This window comes from Manis javanica, chromosome 3, assembly GCF_040802235.1.
Source record: "Manis javanica isolate MJ-LG chromosome 3, MJ_LKY, whole genome shotgun sequence".
Classification (NCBI taxonomy): Eukaryota; Metazoa; Chordata; class Mammalia; order Pholidota; family Manidae; genus Manis; species Manis javanica.
Genome location: NC_133158.1, coordinates 153389760 through 153409495, shown reverse-complemented (window position 1 = coordinate 153409495; position 19736 = coordinate 153389760).

The following is a 19736-nucleotide window of genomic DNA, read 5'->3' as shown; positions in this document are numbered from 1 at the left end:
AGCCTATGAGAAATGAAAACACATGTCCCCACATGAAAACTTGTACTTGACTGTTCATATCAGCATTACCCATAATAGCCAAAAAGTGGAAATAACCCAAATGTTCATAAACCGATAAATGAATAATTCAAAGGTGGTATATCCATGCAATGGAATATTATTTGGCAGAAAAAGAGATGAAACACTTTTACATGCTGCAACAAGGATGAATCTTGAGAACATGCTGAGTCACAGAGGCCCATGTGTTATTGTGTGATTCCATTTTTCTGTAGAGTAGGCAGAATAGGCAAATCTGTAAGGACAAAGTAGATTAGTGATTGTGTAGAATCAGTGGGGTTTAGGGAAATGAGCAGCGACTGCTAATGGGCATGTGGTTTCTTTTAGGTGTGATGGAAATGATCTGAAATTGGTGGTGGTATTGCACATCTCTGTTTACATATTAAAAACCATTGAATTGTACCCCTTAAATAGGTGAATTGTATGATAAGTGAATTGTATCTCAAAAAAGTTAAAAAAAAAAAAGGTTTACTTTTGAGGATAAACTGACAGCACATCACCCTGACATCATTAGCAACAACTAATGAAACAACAGTATCGAGCACTGACCCTGCCATGTGCCTGTGGCTCTTCATTCCAGTGTTCCCATCTGTGGATCATGCACCCCTTTGTCATGTGGTTTTATGTCCACCCCCTACCTTGCATGTGAGGCTCTGCACAAGCTCAGAGCGGCTAATAGTTCTCCCATCTCAGGATTGTTGTGAGGATTAAATGAGTTCATATATGCCATGCTTTTAGTTTTGTGCCTGGCACATGCTGAGTGTATACTAAATATTACCTATTATTAACTGACCAAAAATAAGCAAATTTCATATTGTTGCAGAAAAAATAGGACCAAGGCTTATGCTTATAATTTAAGTGGTCATTTGTGTACTTTTCAAAGTCCTGTCACATACCCAATACACTTATTTTTCCCCTTTAGGGAAGTTGAGGGCACGGAGCTCACGCCATCCTCACCCCATGACAACAGGATGCAATAATATAATGAACACTAGGGGGCAACATTCACTTGCAATTAAAAAAAGAAAATTCCCACACATGAAACTCAGACCAGAAGATAAAAAATGTCTAGTGTCCAGATAGGAACTGCACTAGTTGGGGTGAGGATTTAATGATGTAACTGTTGAACCACTGTGTTATATACTTGAAAACAATATAATATTTTGTATAAACTCTACTTCAAAACAAAAAGGTCTAGTGTCAAAGGAAAGTGAAATGTCTTTAACACAGTGTCTTGTAATATTCTTCTATAGAAGGGACATATTATTACTATGTCAGAGAAGTATTGCTCCTGGAAGGATGGCCACACCATTACTCAGATTCTAGTATATGTGTCTGCCATAAAGAGGGCATGTAACCATTTCTTCGTATGCCGTACATTCTGTATACCAGTGCTTATGAGAACACTTAGCTTTTCCTGTAAACTGGTTCCTCTGATGGGAGGCATCTGGGTGTCTGCATTAGGAAAGTGCTGCCTTTCAAAGCCCTTTAACATAGTATCTGATCTCTGGGAGGCCTAGCTGTACTTCAAACCCTAGGCTTCTCTGACGAGAGGATTCCTGTGAATTTCTGTTGAGGTATGTGTCCCCACTTGACATGGTTCCTCGAGGGCAGGGACCACACCACACCACACCTTCACCATTGGGTTCCCAGAAATTTATAGCTCTTGGCAGTCCTAGTAAAGCTGGAAAAACATCTACTGGACTAAACTGCTCTATAAGCAGACCCTGGAAAAAAAGAAATTTTAACCTTGTGCATGAATGATGGGGTTCCCCTCAGTAGGACTGTTTAAAAATCTTTCTGTTTTACAAAAGCAGTTCATGATCATCATGGGGAAAGCAAGCAAAAAGAACATTTAAAATACACATAATCCCATCCATCCAAAGCTGTGGAATACCACAGATTCTTTGCACCTTATGTCAGAGGAAAATATACATGTGTATCCATATATATATACAGTGTTTACACTTAATGGCAGCATGGAACACTGTATTCCATCGTATGATGGTACCATTTTTATCCCCTTCTTTGGGAATTAGTGCTGTTTCTAACTTTTTACTCTTTTAAGGAGCAGTCTGGTGGGTACCCTTGTATGCTAAATCTTCCCCCACATTCTGTGTTATTTCCTTAGGATAAATCCCCAGAAGCAGAGCTTCTGGCTGATGGACAGTTTACATTGTCACCAATAGTGACAGCTCTCTTGATCAGATGAAAAGTTTTAATGAAACATCCCGCTGTAATCTTGTCTCTGTAGTGTCATCACCACTCAGAACATTTGGTGAACTCTGTGTTTGGTAATCCAGGTTATGGCTCACACCAGACAATAAATCTTAATCTCTCATCTTGCCTTTGACCTCGGACTGTTCAGGAAAATCTAATCTACTTTGAAAGGACAAAGAAAGACTATCTGGAGGATAGTCATACAAACGTGCCACCAGAATCAGGAGGTAAGATAGAGAAACACTTCCCACCCTGAGCAGGGACACATCAGAGCCTGAGTGTCAGGTGCCCCGAAGGCCTGCTGTTACTGTGTGTGTCCTGATAGAAGTGACTACAAGGTAGTGTTCTGGTGCTTTCCAGGTGCATCCTTGTTGATTCTTTCCCAATTCGAAGGTGTTTTGTTTGATTTTGTTTTTTCCTTTCACCTGTGATTTCTTGAAGCCTTTTAGAGGTTAGAATGGGACCACCGCCCCATCATCCGAAGACATTTATGGGTTACAACAAAGAATCCCTCTTTTTTTTTCACAGTCTATTTTTAAGTTATAGTTGATGTACAATATAATATTAGTTTCAGGTGTACAATATAGGGATATGACAATTATATGCTTGCCGCTGTAAGTGTAGTTACCATCTGTCACCATACAAAATTATTACAGTATTATTGACTGTATTCCCTCTGCTTTACTTTCATCCCCATGGCCCATTTTATAACTGGAAGTTTGTACCTCTTTATTCCCTTCACTTTTTTGCCCCTCCCCCACCCCCAACTTTACCTATAGCAACCACCAGTTGTTCTCTGTACTTATGAGTCTTTTTCTGTTTTCTTTGTTCATTTATTTAAATTTTCTAGATTCCACATATAAGTGAAATCATATGGTACATATGTTTCTATGTCTGACTTATTTCACTTAGCATAATACCCTCTAGGTCCAAGATTTCATTCTTTTTATGGCTGAGTAATATTCCATTTGTGTATATGTACCATATCTTCTTTATCTATTCATCTATTGATGGACACTTAGGTTTCATACCTTGGCTATAGCAAATAATGCTGCAACAAATACAGGGTTGCATATATCTTTTTGAATTAGTGATATTGCTTTCTTCAGGTAAATACCTAGAAATGGAATTACTAGGTTATATGGTATTTCTATTCTTAAGCTTTTGAGGAACATCCATACTGTTTTCCATAGTGGCTGTACCAATTTGCATTCCCACCAACAGTGCATGAGGGTTTTCTTTTTTCCACATCCTCATCAGCTTTTGTTATTTCTTATCTTTTTGGCACTGGCCATTTGTACTGGTATGAGTTGATATCTCACAGTAGTTCTGATTTGCATTTGTCTAATGATTAGTGATGTTGAGCATATTTTTCATGTGTCTGTTGGGCATCTTTATGTCTTCTTTGGAAAATGTCTATTTAGGTACTCTGCGCATTTTTTTAATCTGCCCAGATAATTTTTGTTTTGGTGTTATGTTGTATCAGTTCTTTATACATATTGGATATTAACTCCTTATCACATATATCATTTGCAAATATATTCTCCCATTCAGTAAATTGCCTTTTTGTTTTGTTGATGGTTTCCTTTGCTGTGCAGAAGCTTTTTAGTTTGATGTAGTCCCACTTTTTTTTTTTTTTTTTGCTTTTGTTTCCATTGCCTGGGGAGACATAGCCAGAAAAAAATTTCTAATGTTGATGTTCAAGAGTTTACTGTCAATGTTTTTTTTAAAAGGACTTTTATGGCTTCAGGTTTTACATTTAGGTCTTTAATTCATTTCAAATTTATTTTTGTGTATTGTGAAAGATAGTGCTCATGTCAATCTTTTGTATGTCACTGTCCTGTTTTCCCAGAACCATTTATTGAAGAGACTGTCTTTCCCTACTGTATATTCTTGCCTCCTTTGTTGTAGATTAATTAACTATAAAAGTGCGGGTTTATTTCTGGGCTCTCTATTCTTTCCACTGATGTGTCTGTTTTTGTGCCAGTCCCATCCTGTTTTGATTGCTATAGCTTTGTAGTATAGTTTAAAATCAGGGACTGTGATATCCCCAGCTTTGTTCTTCTTTCTCAAGATTGCTTTGGTTATTTGGGGGTCTTTCATGGTTCCATACAAGTTTTAGGATTATTTGCTCTAGTTCAGTGAAAATGCCATATTTCAATTGATATTGCACTGAATCTATAGGTTGCTTTGTTTAGTATGGCCATCTTAAGGGAAGTCCCTGCAGTGGGGCTTTGGGTGTTCCCACTGGCCCCCATCCTGTTATAACCATGTAGCTCCAGTTACTTGGGGCAGATCAACTGGTGGCTTACCCAATCAAGCAGACCCTCTCTTAGGGACACTGAGTTAGCAGCTATTGGTGAGGGTAGAAATTAAAGGACACAGATGGCTCCAGGCAGAAACAATGAGGACAGGCAAAGGAGAGCAGAGAGAAGCAAAGTGCTGGTGACAGGACAGGCAGAGAGAATGTGGCTGAGTCACCATGATGTGGCAGTACCCAGAGCTTTGAGATAGGGAGGGATCCCTGAGGGGCCTCAAGAAACATTCAGTTTCTAAACTATATTCCAGACTCCAGAAGCCTAAGTGTGTGGCTGAACTTGTGCTCCCAGGAACAAAAATAGACACATGGACTACATATCCTAACACAGAGTAGTGTCAGTGCTACACTGCCTGGGTTTGAATGCTGGCTCTGCCACTAATTAGTATGTGAACTTGGGCAAGTAATTGACCTCTGTGTGCCTCAGTGTCTTTGTTTGTAAACCTGGCTAATAATGGTGTCTACCTCATAGGACTGTGATGACTGGATGAGTCAATGGATATGAAAAGCAGAGAAGACCCGGTGCATATTAAGCACTCTGTAAACAGGTAGCAGTCTGGGTCTGGGAAGGACACTCTGCTGGGTAATTCTGGAGAGTATAAGGGACCATTTACAAAGGTGTGAGTAAGATGCAGGGACACTGACAAAGGATGATGGAGCTCCACAAGGCTAGTACCTGTGGGGAGCCTTACCATTCAGAAACCTGATGGGGTACAGGCAGGGGCAGTTTCCAGACACCCAGTGGTCTCTGGTGGCAGGACAGGAACTGAGGGTCTGGACAAACATGCCACTGAGATGGTCTGCCCTGTGGGGCAGGAATGGAGGGGATACATACCCCTAAATCCTCTCTCCTCCCTCACTCTCATCTCCTTCCTGTTCCTGCCAGAGACCAAACCATTTGGAGGCTAAAGGACAAGGCAGTTAGGTGGATGCAAAGCACAGAAGTCAGCCTGCCAGAACTCAGAGCAGGCTGGAGGGTAGGGATGGGATGGGGCAGGCAGGGGAGCCTGCCCAGCACAAATGCTGGCTAATGTGGCCTTTACTGCTCAGATTATTACAGTAAGTCTCGTAACCTGAGGGCCTGACTGAGTTCCATTCCGCAGAAGCAAAACAGCCCAACACGGGAGAGCTATCAGAGAGCACAAAGGTGAGACATATGGTAATCAGAATGGCTTGTCTTACACTAGCTGGCCAAAATTCTGTGCAAGCAGGGACAGAGGCTTTTTCTGCTTTGTCTCCTGGGTGCCCAGCACAGGACCAGGTACATGTCACTGAGGGCTCTGTTGGACCATAGCTGAAGGAAACTGTGAGAAGCATCAGGCTTTTTTATTTAAACTGCGAGTTGTTTGATTCATCCTAAAGTGAATAGAGAGGATGAAAAGTCTCATAATCAATGTTTCAATGTATTTATCTATTAAGATTTATTTTACATACTCAAAAAGTGCCCTTTAAGTCCCTCTCATCCCCCAGGTAAGTTAAAAAATGTATAACAGCAAAACTCATATAATCAACTGTGGCCATGGGGTTTTTATTCTGCTCTGTCAGAGTAGATGGCCTCCTGTCAGAACCAGCCAGTCCAGCAGATAGGTGGAAAAGCAACTTTGGGCTTAGAATGCTGAGTCATGGAGTGTGGGTGCTGGCGGCTGGCATGAGGTGATTATGGAAGCAAAAACGCTGAGTGTGTGTGAATATTGACATGCTGCACATGTCAGAGAGAGGAAGTCGAAGGTGTTGCCTGGTTTAGGTCAGAGAGGAGGCCAAGCCCAATCCTGACTCTTCCCCAGGGGCCCTGCTTGCTCAGACCCATTTGTGCCAGGTCCTGGGCTTCCCCCATTTCACCGACTCATTACAAGGGCTCTATGGAGCTGGTACCTGTTGTCCTGGTGAGCACACTGAGGCTGTGTTCAAAAAGCCAGTGGTCATTAGAAATATCTGAATTGGCCCAGGTGTGTGTCTTCACAGCACTGGTTCTTAGTCACCTCTTTGGTATTTCCCAAAGTGTACTCATTGCAGGCCACCACTAACAGTTTTGCCACTTCTGTGTATTAAGTGAATTATCATTTACTTAATGTTTTTTTGAAATCAACTTTTTTTTTGTACTTTAATTTGATTTGAAAAGGAAACTGTATTGCTACCATAAATGGAGAGCTAGATCACATGCCATAAATAAGGTGACCGTGAACATAAATGCAAAGGAATTCCTGCCCTGCAGTCTGTGTGACTGAATTCTAGAGCTGAATGATTTCAAAATAACTCCATTCCTTTCAATTGATTGGTTGCTCTGAGAACATCTGTCGCCTCTATTTTGCTTGTCACTAAGATCTGTAAAAGCTGATTTGAAATTGGATTGGAACCAGAGAGTTGCTGGTAATGAGTAAATGTTTAATATCCAGCTCACCAAAAATATATGTAAACACACACAGACATAGTATACGTCTTACTGATACCAATGACCTGTAGTGCACAATTTACAAATAAAAAAATATATGGCATGCTTTATTGTAAATTCTATACAGCCAATTGATTCCCTCAGAATATTTGCATTGCTTTTTGCCAAATTAACCTATCTGTACCCAATCTGTGGTTGAAATTGATGAACGAGTGTAGTTATGGCATGAATGATGTTGATACCAGTAAAGTTAAAGTGAAGCCAAAAAGACATTTGTCACATTTCACTACTTCATCAATGTCATCAATGATATGAGTGACTAAACTGGGAAATAGTTTTCAAATACTGGAGAAACATTTCCTCACATTTCTTGTTCTATTTGCAAAATCATGATTCCAAATATGACACACTTTTAAGTTAAAGCTGTGTTGTTAACATTTTCTCCTTCACTTTAAGCTGAGACAACAAACAACACAATACATTAAGCCCTACTTTGTAGCACTGGTTGATTTCTTTGGCATAAATACTCATGGCTCATGTCGACTCACCAGTGTGATCTCCCTGAGTGCTGGGGAGTTGGGAAGAGAAGTTCAGTTGTTCACCTTTCATAGTATTTCTACCACACACATGCAATAGACAAAAGTAACCTTAACAATCTAGATAATAGTTAAAGGTAGTAAAATAGTTGGGAAGGTGGAAGCATTTAGTATTTTTGTTTTTAATATAATTTCTTTAATTGTAAATTTACATAATTTAATTTTTAATAATTGTTTATCAACTAGATTTCCAGAGTCTTCAGAAATTCCCATGATTTGTATATTCTGAGTAAATAGATGAATGAATGAATGCCGCCTCAAGTCCTGGAGGCACCAAGTTGCCAGGGGGGATTTAGTTATATATATAACAACAGCTTTATTGAGATATAGTTCACATACCATACAATTCACTGATTTCAAGTATACAATTCAGTAGTTTTTAGTGTATAGAGAGTTATGCAACCATCACTAATACAGATTTTAGAACATTTTTATCATTAACCTAACCCAAAGTCATAAAGATTTATGCCTAGGTTTTATTCTAAGAGTTTTATAGTCTTAGCTCTTACATTTAGTCTTTAATCTGTTTTGAGTTTTAATTTTAATATGTGGTATAAGGGTAGAGATTCAACTTCATTCTTTTGCATGTAAATATCAAATTATTCTAGCAACATTTTTTGAAAAAGCTGTTCTTTCCCCATTGAATTGCCTTGCATCCTTGTCTAAAATAAGGGGAGATTTCTGTGATTGGAGTTGCTTCTTTGTGATTTATTTTCATGGAAACATTGAGAATTCTAGTCAAAGTCTACTCACACTAAGGCAGGAAGTCCATTCAAACTGGTTCAAGAATAAAGGGAATGCTCCTAATGCATAGACTGTGATTTTTAAAATAATGTTTTAGCTGTCTTTATTGAAGTACTTCAGATTTACAATGTAATGTTTTGATAGTTGTATACATTGCAAAATTATCACCACTTTAAGTCTAGATAACATCCATCACCATACATAATTTAAAAATTTTTTCTTGTAATATGAACTTTTAAGATTTACTGTTAGTAACTTTCAAACATGTGATACAATATTATTAACTATAGTCACCATACTGTAGATTACATCCCCATGACTTATTTTACAGCTGGAAATTTGTACCCTTTGATCTCTTTTAAGCATTTGCCCATCTCCGCAACTCCTGCCTCTGGCAACTGCCAATCTGTTCTCTGTATCTATGAGCTTGGTTTTTTGTTATTTTTTTAAAAGATTCCATGTATAAATGAGATCATAGGGTATTTGTCTTTCTCTGTCTGATTTATTTAACTTGACATAATGCCCTCAATGTCCATCCATGTTACAAATGATAAGACTTCTTTCTTTGTTGTGGCTTTTAAAAATTCCATTGTATATATGTACCCTATCTTCTTTATGCATTCACCCATCATGGGCATTTAGGTGGTTTCCATATCTTGGCTATTGTAAATAATTCTGCAATGAACATTAGACTTGAGACTGTATCATTATTTCTCACTCAGATAAACCAAGTTTCCTTGGAGACATGGCTGATTCTAGATTGAGGGCAGGAAATAAACAAGATGAGCCTGGAACATCAAAGACTGTCTGTGGTCATGTCAAAAGGCCCCAGGCTGGATAAGCATTCACATGCCAGGATGGAGTGGCACAAATATCAATGTGAAGGGTAACTACATTGGATAAAAAATGTTTAATTCCATGATTCATACTGGTATTTTTTTTATTAAGGTGTCATTGATATACATTCTTATGAAGGTTACACATGTGTAACATTGTGGTGTCAACATTCACCCATGTTATCAAGTCCCCCCTGAAACCCTATTGCAGTCACTGTCCATCAGCATAGTAAGATGCTACTTTACTTGTCTTCTCTGTGCTAATACTGCCTTCCCCGTGACCCACATAGTGAATGCTAATTATAATGCTGCTTAATCCCCTTCTCCCTCCCTCCTCACTTGTGGTCCCCAATCCCTTCCCTTTGGTAACAGCTAGTCCCTTCTTGGAGTTTGTGAGTCTGCTGCTGCTTTGTTCCTTTGTTATACTCCACAAGTGGTACTTGTCTTTCTCTACCTGGCTTATTTCACTGAGCATAATATCCTCCAGCTCCATCCATGTTGTTGCAAATGGTAGGATTTGTTTTCTTCTTATGGCTGAATAATATCCCATTGTGTATATGTACCACATCTTCTTTATCCATTCGTCTACTGATGGACACTTAGGTTGCTTCCATTTCTTGGCTATTGTAAATAGTGCTGCGATAAGCATAGGGGTGCATATGTCTTTCTGAATCTGGGGAATAATATTCTTTGGGTAAATTCCTAGGAGTGAAATGACTGGGTCAAATGGTATTTTTATTTTTAGTTTTTTTAAGGAACCTCCACATTGCTTTCTGCAATGGTTGAACTAATTCACATTCTCACCAGCAGTGTAGGAGGGTTCCCCTTTCTCCGCATCCTCTCCAGCATTTGTTGTTCCTTGTCATTTGAATGTTGGCCATCCTAAGTAGTATGAGGTGGTATCTCAGTGTGGTTTTAATTTGCATTTCCCTGATAATTAGCAATGTGGAGCATCTTTTCATGTGCCTGTTGGCTATCAAAATTTCTTCTTTGGAGAAGTGTCTGTTTATCCTCTGTCCATTTTTTAATAGGATTATTTGCTTTTTGGGTGTTGAGGCATGTGAGCCTTATCAGATGAGTCATTTATGAATATATTCTCCCATACTGTAGGATGCCTTTTTGTTCTGATGATGGTGTCCTTTGCTGTATAGAAGCTTTTTAGCATGATGTAGTCCCATTTGTTCATTTTTACTTTTGTTTCCCTTGCCCGAGGAGACGTCTTCAGGACAAAGTTGCTCATGCTTATATTCAGGATATTTTTGCCTGTGTTTTATTCTGAGTTTTGTGATTTTAGGACTTACATTCAGGTCTTTGATTCATTTTGAGTTTACTTTTGTGTATGGAGTTAGCCAATAATCCAGTTTCATTCTCTTACACGTAGCTATACAGTTTTGCCAACACCATTTGTTAAAGAGGCTGTCATTTCCCTATTGTATGTCCATGGCTCCTTTATGTTTGGCCGTATATGTGTGAGTTTATATCTGGGTTCTCTATTCTTTTCCATTGATCTATGGTTCTGTTCTTGTGCCAATACCAAATTGTTTTGATTACTGTGGCTCTGTCGTAAAGCTTGAAGTCAGAGAGCATAATCCCCCCAGCTTTATTTTTCTCAGGATTGCTTTGGCTATTCAGGGTCTTTTGTGGTTCCATATGAATTTTAGAACTATTTGTCCTGTTTGTTGAAGCATGCTGTTGGTATTTTGATAGGGATTGCTTTGAATCTGTAAATTGCTTTGGGTAGGATGGCCATATTGACAATATTAATTCTTCCTATGCATGAGCATAGGATGTATTTCCATTTATTGGTGTCTTTAATTTATCTCACAAGTGTCTTGAAGTTTTCAGAATATAGGTCTTTTACCTCCTTGGTTAGGTTTATTCCTAGGTATTTTATTCTTTTTGATGCAATTGGATTCATACTGGTATTTTAAAAAACATTAATTCATTGGTTACTTTTGGAGGATGCCAAGAAATCACCTCATAATTTTATAAACTGATAAAGGAAAATACTCAAGCATTTCTCTTACTTTGTTCTTGTAAAGTGTACCTTTGGGCAACCAAATAGTTAAAAAGTAGAAGTTTCTTACTGTGTAAGTTCGCCAGCTAATAAAGAAGGAATGACATATTAAGAATATTATTCTGTAATCCCTAATAAATGAATATGGAACATCAGTGACTGGTAACATCATCAAAATAGAGGGAGACAGAGAGGGAAAGAGAGACAGAGATTTTGTCCTCCTTGTTTTGGAAGCACAGAATACTCCCACCACCTATGAAGCAGCCCTCTTAAAAAAAATCAAATCTGAATCTGATCAAGCCTCATGTCTTAACTACTAATTTAATAGCAATACGTGGGGAAGAGAGACATACTAAATGATATTCTCAGGATGAGATGAAGCTATAGGAAACTCTGTTCAAGAAACCTAGGTTCTTGAGTAAATAATTTCAAGGAAAGGAAAGAGATGGAGGGATAATGTATGATTAAAAAAGTTGTAACCATTTCATCAGTAACAGTGTAAGGATCGTACATGGATCTCATTCAAACAGAATACACATCAACCAGAAAAATATGAACACTAACTGGATATTTGATTATATTAAGGAGTTATTTTTATAGGTGTGATAACAGTATTGTCATATACATTAAGTTCTAATCTTTAGATATTCTATGCTGGAATATATAGAGACAAAATGATATAATGCTTGGGATTTGATTTAAAACATCCGCACATGGATGCCGGTTGAGGGTATAGATGAAGCAAGATTGGCCAACCTTTGAAGTTGGTGCCGGTACCTAAAATTCATTAGGTTATTCTCCTTTTCTTCTTTTGAAAATTTACATAATAAAAGGTCTAAACATTGTAAATCCTGACAACAATAATCATAGAATTCTAATCAAAGAGAGGGAGAACTCTGAAGTGTGTTGCTTCCTTCAACTTTGATGGTGGGAGTCAATAAATAAGGTCTAAAATTGAGAAAAGGAAAACAGTAACAAATAGAAGTTAATTGGGAAGGTACAACAGGCTGTCTGCCAGACACGTCAGAACAGCAAAAGGGCCTCCTGGTCGGACTGGGACGTGGGTGGGCGGGGCGTGCGGCTGCCCACGCCCTCGCCCAGGTCCTCCTGCTCCCCCGTGGCTGTCTTCCACTCTCTGGAGAGAGAATCCAATCAGTCACTGCTCAGTCAGAACGGGCCAGCCTGCGTTAGGTCATATTAGCTGTGCTTTGTGAGTTTGTGGGTATGTGAATTACTGAGGATTTGAATGGAGTTTTCCAGAAATTATGGGCAAGGCAAATTCTCTAGAAGGAATAGGTTTCATTGTGGGCAGGGTTGGCTATGAAATTTAATCAGTATAGGGATGGGTTAGAGAAAGGAGCAACTAAAATTAGGAGAATAGACTGTTGAACTCAACGAATACTCACCTAGCACCTGGTATGTGTATGGCCTTGGGTTGGGTGCTGGGGATGTAGGGAGACAGGAAATGTGAAAGGTGGAAAACGCTGTCTAAAGGGGTTGGTGTAATGGACTAGGCTCGGTTTAGGCACCGAGTAGATTGGGGTTGGTCACGAAGAGGCTGCTCCATTCTCTTTGCACATCTTCCCAACTGCCTCAGCCTGTGAAATTGTGCCCAACTCTCAAAGCCTGTGGCACGCATCCTCCTCCAAAAAGCATTTTCTGATCCCCCTTTGAACTCTAGCAATTTGTATGTCCCCTTGCCTTAATTTGCTTTGTAGTTAATATGGGTTGTGTATCTGTATTGCATATTTTGTGTTATTGTAATTTGATAACAAGGATGTAAAAGCACAGAGCAATTAATTGATGCTTAGTGAATGAGAAGAATCAAGTTAGGCCTTGACAGGTGAGTAACATTAGCATAACAAAACATAAGGGAAAGAAAATTCCCTTCCCTTAGGGTTGGTGAGAGGGTGGGCTGGCTAGAGAGAGGGACAGAAAGCATGCCACACTCTGGAGGGGTCTTCTCTTCAGGTTGTCAGCAGACGCCACTGTAATTATAGGACTCAGGTAGCCCCACGCATCACCTGATGTAGTGGAAACTGCTGTCTGAACTGCTTACTTGACATCACTGTCCCAGATGGGAGCCAGTAACTGGAGCAGCTCCCAGGGCTTGTCTCTCAGGGAGATGGAGTCAGACAGCCTTCTGGGCAACATTCAACAGCTCACCCCTCTCCTGGAACCTGGCATTTTCTGGGGTGGGGTGGGGGGCTGGGGGTGGAAGGGGATGTGACACTACATTCTGTAGGATTTCCCCCACCTTGACAGCCACCCCTAGAAGTCTCATTTCTGGGCTTTGATTCCTCACATGACCTCTAAAAGGTTGGCAGTCCTGGGACATGGGCCTTTGTCTCACTCTCTTCTCTGTCCAGATATTCCCCAGGTTTCTCTTCCTACGCCACAGTTTAAATACCATACATACAGTGATGGCCCCAAATGACACCCCCATCCAGGCCTCCCTCCTCAGAACTCCAGACTCAACTAAACAACCATCTGCTTGCTGCCTTGGACTGTGTATCTCTCTGGATTCTCCCCTAAAGCTTCTCTGCACAGTCCCTTTCTTCTCAGTCAGGGGTACTCACCTAGTTACTCAGAGTAAAAACCTAGGAGTGATCACCTTTGGTTCTTCCTCTTTTCTTATATCTGTAACTAGCATTGCATCCTGCCTTCCCATCCAATCCTTTAGCCACTCCTGTCACCTCTACTTTTAAACATAGCCCAGTTTTGCCCACTTCTGTTCAGCTCTCCTGTACCCACCCTTGTCCAGACGATAGTCATGTTACACCTGGACTAATGCAGTAGCTTCTTCAATGTTCCCATTCTTGCCCACTACAATCATTTTTCTTCCCTGAGCAGCTACAGCTAGTTTAAAAAATTGAAATCAGATCATTTACACTCCTTGTTGAACTTCTCCAGTGGCTTCCTATTGCACCTGGAAAGAAATCCAAACCCATAGCTTTGGCCTCACAGGGCAAGAATCTTGCTCCTTCCTGACGTCCCCTGATACCATTTCTCCATGTCCACCGTACTCTGGCCACACTGGTTGGTTCTGCCTCAGACCTTCTGTTCCCTTCCTGCTGCAAAGCTTCCCTGCAGGTGGCTTTTGCATTCATTCTTATTCCCCAGCCTTCTCTGGCTACTGAATCTAAAGCAGCCACCTGGTTATCTTTAGCATATCAACCCACTTATATTCTCTGCAGAGCACTTTTTACTCTCTGGTATTTTCTTGTTTATTTTGTCTATTGCTTGTCATCCCCCCTTGAATGCATGTTCCTTGAGAACAGGTACCAGTCTGTTTTTGTGCATTGCTTTTTCCTCAAGAGCCAGAATGAGGTCTGGCACACACTAGGTGCCATCAGGTCTGAAATTTGATTCTACCCAGCCAACAAGCTAGTAAGTTAGCCTTTTACTATTCCATGGATGCTGCCGGAGACATGAGACTTCAGGGTCAGAAACAAAGGACTTTATTACTCCCAGGACAGCAGGTAGCATGAGCATCAGCATGTTTGTATCAGGTGTCCCTTGCCTCCAGTTCTCATGGGGGAGACATGAAGTTGGCCAGAGAGAGACTGCAGGCATAGTGGGTTTGTGCTACAGTGAGGAGCACTGACCTTGGGGAATCCATGACTTTTATATTAAGCAGTAAGCAAGCCTGCTCTTTGTCTCTAAGGAAGACATTACCTCATTCCTCAAGGTTGCTTGCTAATGACAACACAACCCCAAGAAATGGCCCAGGTACAGAGCAGTTGGGCCTTGTGTCCTTCACATACCCAGTAAGGTTTGTAGGAGCATGAGAGTTCCATGGAGGAAAGTCTCACCAAGAGGTATGTGGTAAATATTAGCTGAATGAATGAATGAAAGAAATCTAGTCTAGTGATTAGGTACCAGGTTGTAATGCCTGCAGATGGATTCACCTGCAGTCAACACCTGCTGGGCTCCCTGCCTATCACTTACTCTGGGATTCCCTTCTCCGTTGCTCTTCCCAGCCACCATCATGCCCAACTCCTGCCTGCACTGAGATACCGGTCTTTTTTTTAAAATGCTTGCTGAAACTGTTGCATGTTCTGTCACCGCTTGAGCCAGATAACACTTTCTGCTGCTGGGTGGGGTTTCCCCTCAGTTTCTGGGGCTGGGTTTGTCTCGTTAGAAACCGCCCCACCCCACCGTCACATCGCATTGCTGTTAAATGGTGCAAAACTGGCCCTGCCCCAACACAGGATGTGAGGAATGTTGACAATGTGCTAATGGTGGCATTTTCTGGGACACACCGGATGTGTAAGACCAGGGGTGTCTGCTGCAGTCCTCTCACCCCTTATCTAGAAAATATTCCATGGGATGGCATTAAATGGACCTTTCTCATAATCCAGAGTCCAGACTTAAGGATTTGGAGAGTTCAAACTGACAGTGTCCTGGATTGACATAATTTAGTGATGCTGACTGACTGATAAAGCTTTTAGAGAGTGAAGAAGTACTTGGAAAACCAATTAGTTCAATTAGCAGAAAGGTCAGATAGTTGGAACATTTACAGTGGCCTGCCCAGAACATTCTCACCCTGTAAGCCAACTGCATGGGAAGTTAATTGTGTTTGGAAGGTTGTCTGGCAGACACAGAATCAGACCCCACACTAAGAGGAGCTGACCAGCTGGTAGGGAGGTGAAATGGCAACCTGTTTTGGAAGCCTCATGCACCTGTCTTCAGAACAGAAACATACCTGTCTGCTTTAGCCTTATGGTTTACCCTGAAGAGTTCTTGGTTATAAGCCAGTCTTTGCCTCTTGGACTCTCCCTTTTCACTGTTTCTAGTGTTGACAATTCTCCCTTTTTGATAAACACATTCTTTTTCTTTCTCTGGATTATACTTCCAATTACTTTCTAGTCTTTTACTATACAAATATGTGAATACATTTTGTTAAAGATTCAAGCAACACGTACATATACAGGGAAAAAAACACATGAGAGTTGTTGCCACATCCCTCCACCATCCCCCTTCCAGTGGGACACCGTGGGCGGAAAGGTGCTGATATGTGGAAATAACTGGACAAGACCTCAGTACCTATCAGCGATTTTTCTGGGAGAGGAGTTGGTGATTTTCATTTTTTCTTTTCTTTTTCTGTATTAAAAAGTTTTTTTTTTTAACTCATATTATTTCTATAACAAGAAAAAGGAAAAAAGAGCATCCCACAGACATGGTGTGGATGCTGGCTGTAGTCCCTTCTCTCTCTGGCCACATACATGCCACCTTACCTCCTCCAGCCTCAGTTTCTTTATCTGTAAAGAATGGATGTAACAACACCTCCCTTCCTTACAGGCTGTTATGAGTAAAGTATGTGAAAAAGCACCTGTCACATGATTGTCACTCACAGAGTACATTTCCTTACAATGTGGAGAAGGTGCACGCTGCCCAGGGACCCCTTTCCTCGTCATTTCTAATTTTAAATGTGAGATGTTCCAAAGCCACAATGCATGTGTGTGGGCGTGTGCAAGAAGGAAGGACATAATAAAACTCTTAAAAAGGGCACAACCATGTGAATGTACTTAATACCCCTGAACTCGTAAATTAAAAATGGTTAAAGTAGTAATTTTATAAGCATATTTTACCACAAAAAAAGCTTAAAGAAAAACTGCTAAAAGGAGAGTGGGAACACCGCTTTCCCACACCCTCTGCATCCTGGACTTTCTCAGGTCAAGATGCAAGGCCACATTTCGGGTGTTCTTGCAGAGCTTCAGTCATGTAAAGGCATTTCTCCAAAAGAGAATTAACAGCCTGTGTTAATTTTGCTGTTCTGGTGAATACAGGTCAAAATGCGGTGTGAAAGTGTTTTTTGTTTGTGTTGAACAACTCTAACTCAGTGATCATATATCTTGGACTGTTAGCACGAATGGTCCTTTGTCAGGGCAGCAAGTCGTCCTGGGGGAGTGGCCGGGGTTGGGCCCGGGCCAGGGCCAAGGTGGGGAGCACCTGGAAGGCAGACCTCTTGACTTCCTTCCCTGTGGACTCGCTTTCAGCTGCTGCTTCTGCCGTCTCTTCATCGCAGCCTTAACAGAAGTTCTGTCAGCACACTGGCTCCACATGTGGCGCATGCGCGGGGTAGTAACCACACTTCCGCAGAGAGCCATCTGCTGCCCCAGTGAGCTGACTGGGGCAGGGGCTCTGCCACTGTCAGGGCCCTACTGTGCACGAACGTTCTCTCCTCCCGGTGTGACGTATGTGTCTCCACAGTGATCCTCTCTAAGGCAAGTGTTATTACCCTCTCCATTTTATAAATGTGCAAACTCAGGCCCAGTGAGGCTAGTATTTGCCTGAAGCCTCGCTATGAATAAGTGGCAGGATTAGGATCCAAATCTTGATGTTTAATCTGTGAAGTCCACACTCTTCTCACTAGAGTTGGTTGGTCACTTCACTTGTCTCCACTGCAGTATAAAATAAGGGAAAAATAAAATAAGGCGGGGGGGCTGGGTTCTGTGTGTTGGGCTCTCCCAGGACACTCTAAAAAGAACACAGAAGGCCTGCTGCCATGGATTCTAACTCAGGTCTTGGTATGTTTTTAAACTTTCTAGGTGATTCTAAAGGTTAGGTGGGTTGACAACCCCTGGGCTACACCAATGCTTCTCAAAGTTAAATGGCATCCAAATGCCCTGAGATTGTGTTAAATGTAGACTCTGATTCTGTAGGTCTGGGGTGTTTTCCTAACAGGCTCTGTAATGCTGATTCTGCTGGTCCATGCTCCACACTTTGAGTAGTGACGGGCTGAATGATCTCTAGGTTTCTGACCCCATCAAAGATGCTGTGACAGTGGAGCAAGCAGTTCTAAAGCACAGGTGTTCTGTATCCACCAAGCATCCTGCATCCCTACGTCCTGTTCATCCTTATCTGTTACATGTAAGCAGTATTTCTGTTGGGGTCAAAATATTTGAAAGGCAAACATCAGTCATGATTCAGCACATAATCTGGTGAATGGGGTGTGGACTCTGCAATGTGTTCATATCACTGTTCTCTTGTTTATTGGCTGTGTGAGTTTAGGCAAATTACTTAATCTCCCTGAGCCTTAATTTCCTCTACTCCATACTGAGGATAATAAACCCATATCCCACTGGGATATGGGAAGTTTAAACAGGTTAATACAGACAAAGCACTTTGTACCAATAGATGCTCAATAGATGGCAACTGCTGTTATCTTGGTGGACTTTGCAAGCTGATCTAATCTTGTAATAAAGAGGTTAAAGGAAACTTAGTATGTGCCCTTTGCAAGATCATCAAACACAGTCTGCCTTTGATCTGAATGTCAGGTGACATTAGGACATAAGAAATTTCAGGGCCTAGAGCCTCAGGCCAGGATTTCTGTCCAAGGCTAGAGAAAGACAGGAGCAGAGAAGCCCTTTGTTGTCTCCTCCCTTCTCTGGATTGTGAGATTATCTCTCCATCTCCATTTCCTGCCTTCCTGCAGCAAATTCCACAGTGGTTCTGGGTATAAACAGAGAGATCAGTAACTCTTAAGGTGTTGGCTTCAATGCTGTTATTAGACTAACCATTGGTAGTAATTTATTCAGTCAGACTGTAATTGGGGGCCCAGGTGCTAGAGAACAGAGATGAACAAGAATATAACAATTTTGTTATGTTCAAGTTTGTCAAGGGGAGACAGACATTGAAAAAGTAAAATATATATCCAGTGGCAATTGTGGAAAGTGCTATGAAGGAAAATAATATAGGGCATCCTAAAGAAAATATCAAAGATCTCGTGACATCATCAATTTTCATTTAAAGAGCCTCTGACTGCCAACATATAGAATGGACTGGAGCAGGGCAAGACTGAGGACAAGCAGTTAGGAGCTTTCACAGTGCTCAGGCCCAGATGGTGGCAGGGACCTGGGGAGAAATTGGAATCAAGACTGGGAGCAAGTTCCCTTCCTTTGCCTTGATTATCATAAAATGTCAGCTTGTGGTTTTAATAGCTTTATAATTTTTTCCCTTTTTCTCAGTACAGAAGATACCATGTCATTATCACAGAACTTTCTAACCAGTTGTGTGGGGTTGGGACAGTGGCTTTCCCTCTGTGTCTTATTCATTCACTCATTTTTCATTCTGTATAATATTAGTGGTAGTAGCAGATGTTGATGTCAACAAGGTCGAACCTTTTTCCTTGCCTTGCCAGTTGGGGATTCCAAGATAACCCAAAGTATTCACAAATATGAAATTTTAAGCTTCAAATGAGTAGCAGAAGCAGAAGGTTTAACTATACAGAGCTACATTTCCTATTCTTTAAGAACTCTTGACTCCCTTTTTCCTAGGCCAGTACAGATCAGTGAAATTATAATCATACTTTAAGTACAGGCTTCATTAGTGACACAGGGTCAACACTGGAGGTCTCTCCAGCAGAACTACAAAGCCAGACTGTGCCTGGGCACCATCCCTAGCTCTAACCATGGGAATCCGGGAGGCAACTGGAGGGTGCCTCACCTGCTGATGCCTACTGATGCATGCTGGGTCACAATGACCTCAGAACCGCCTCATACAAACCTGGCTGCAATTACTTATACACCTGAACTTTAAATAGCTCAATTGTCTT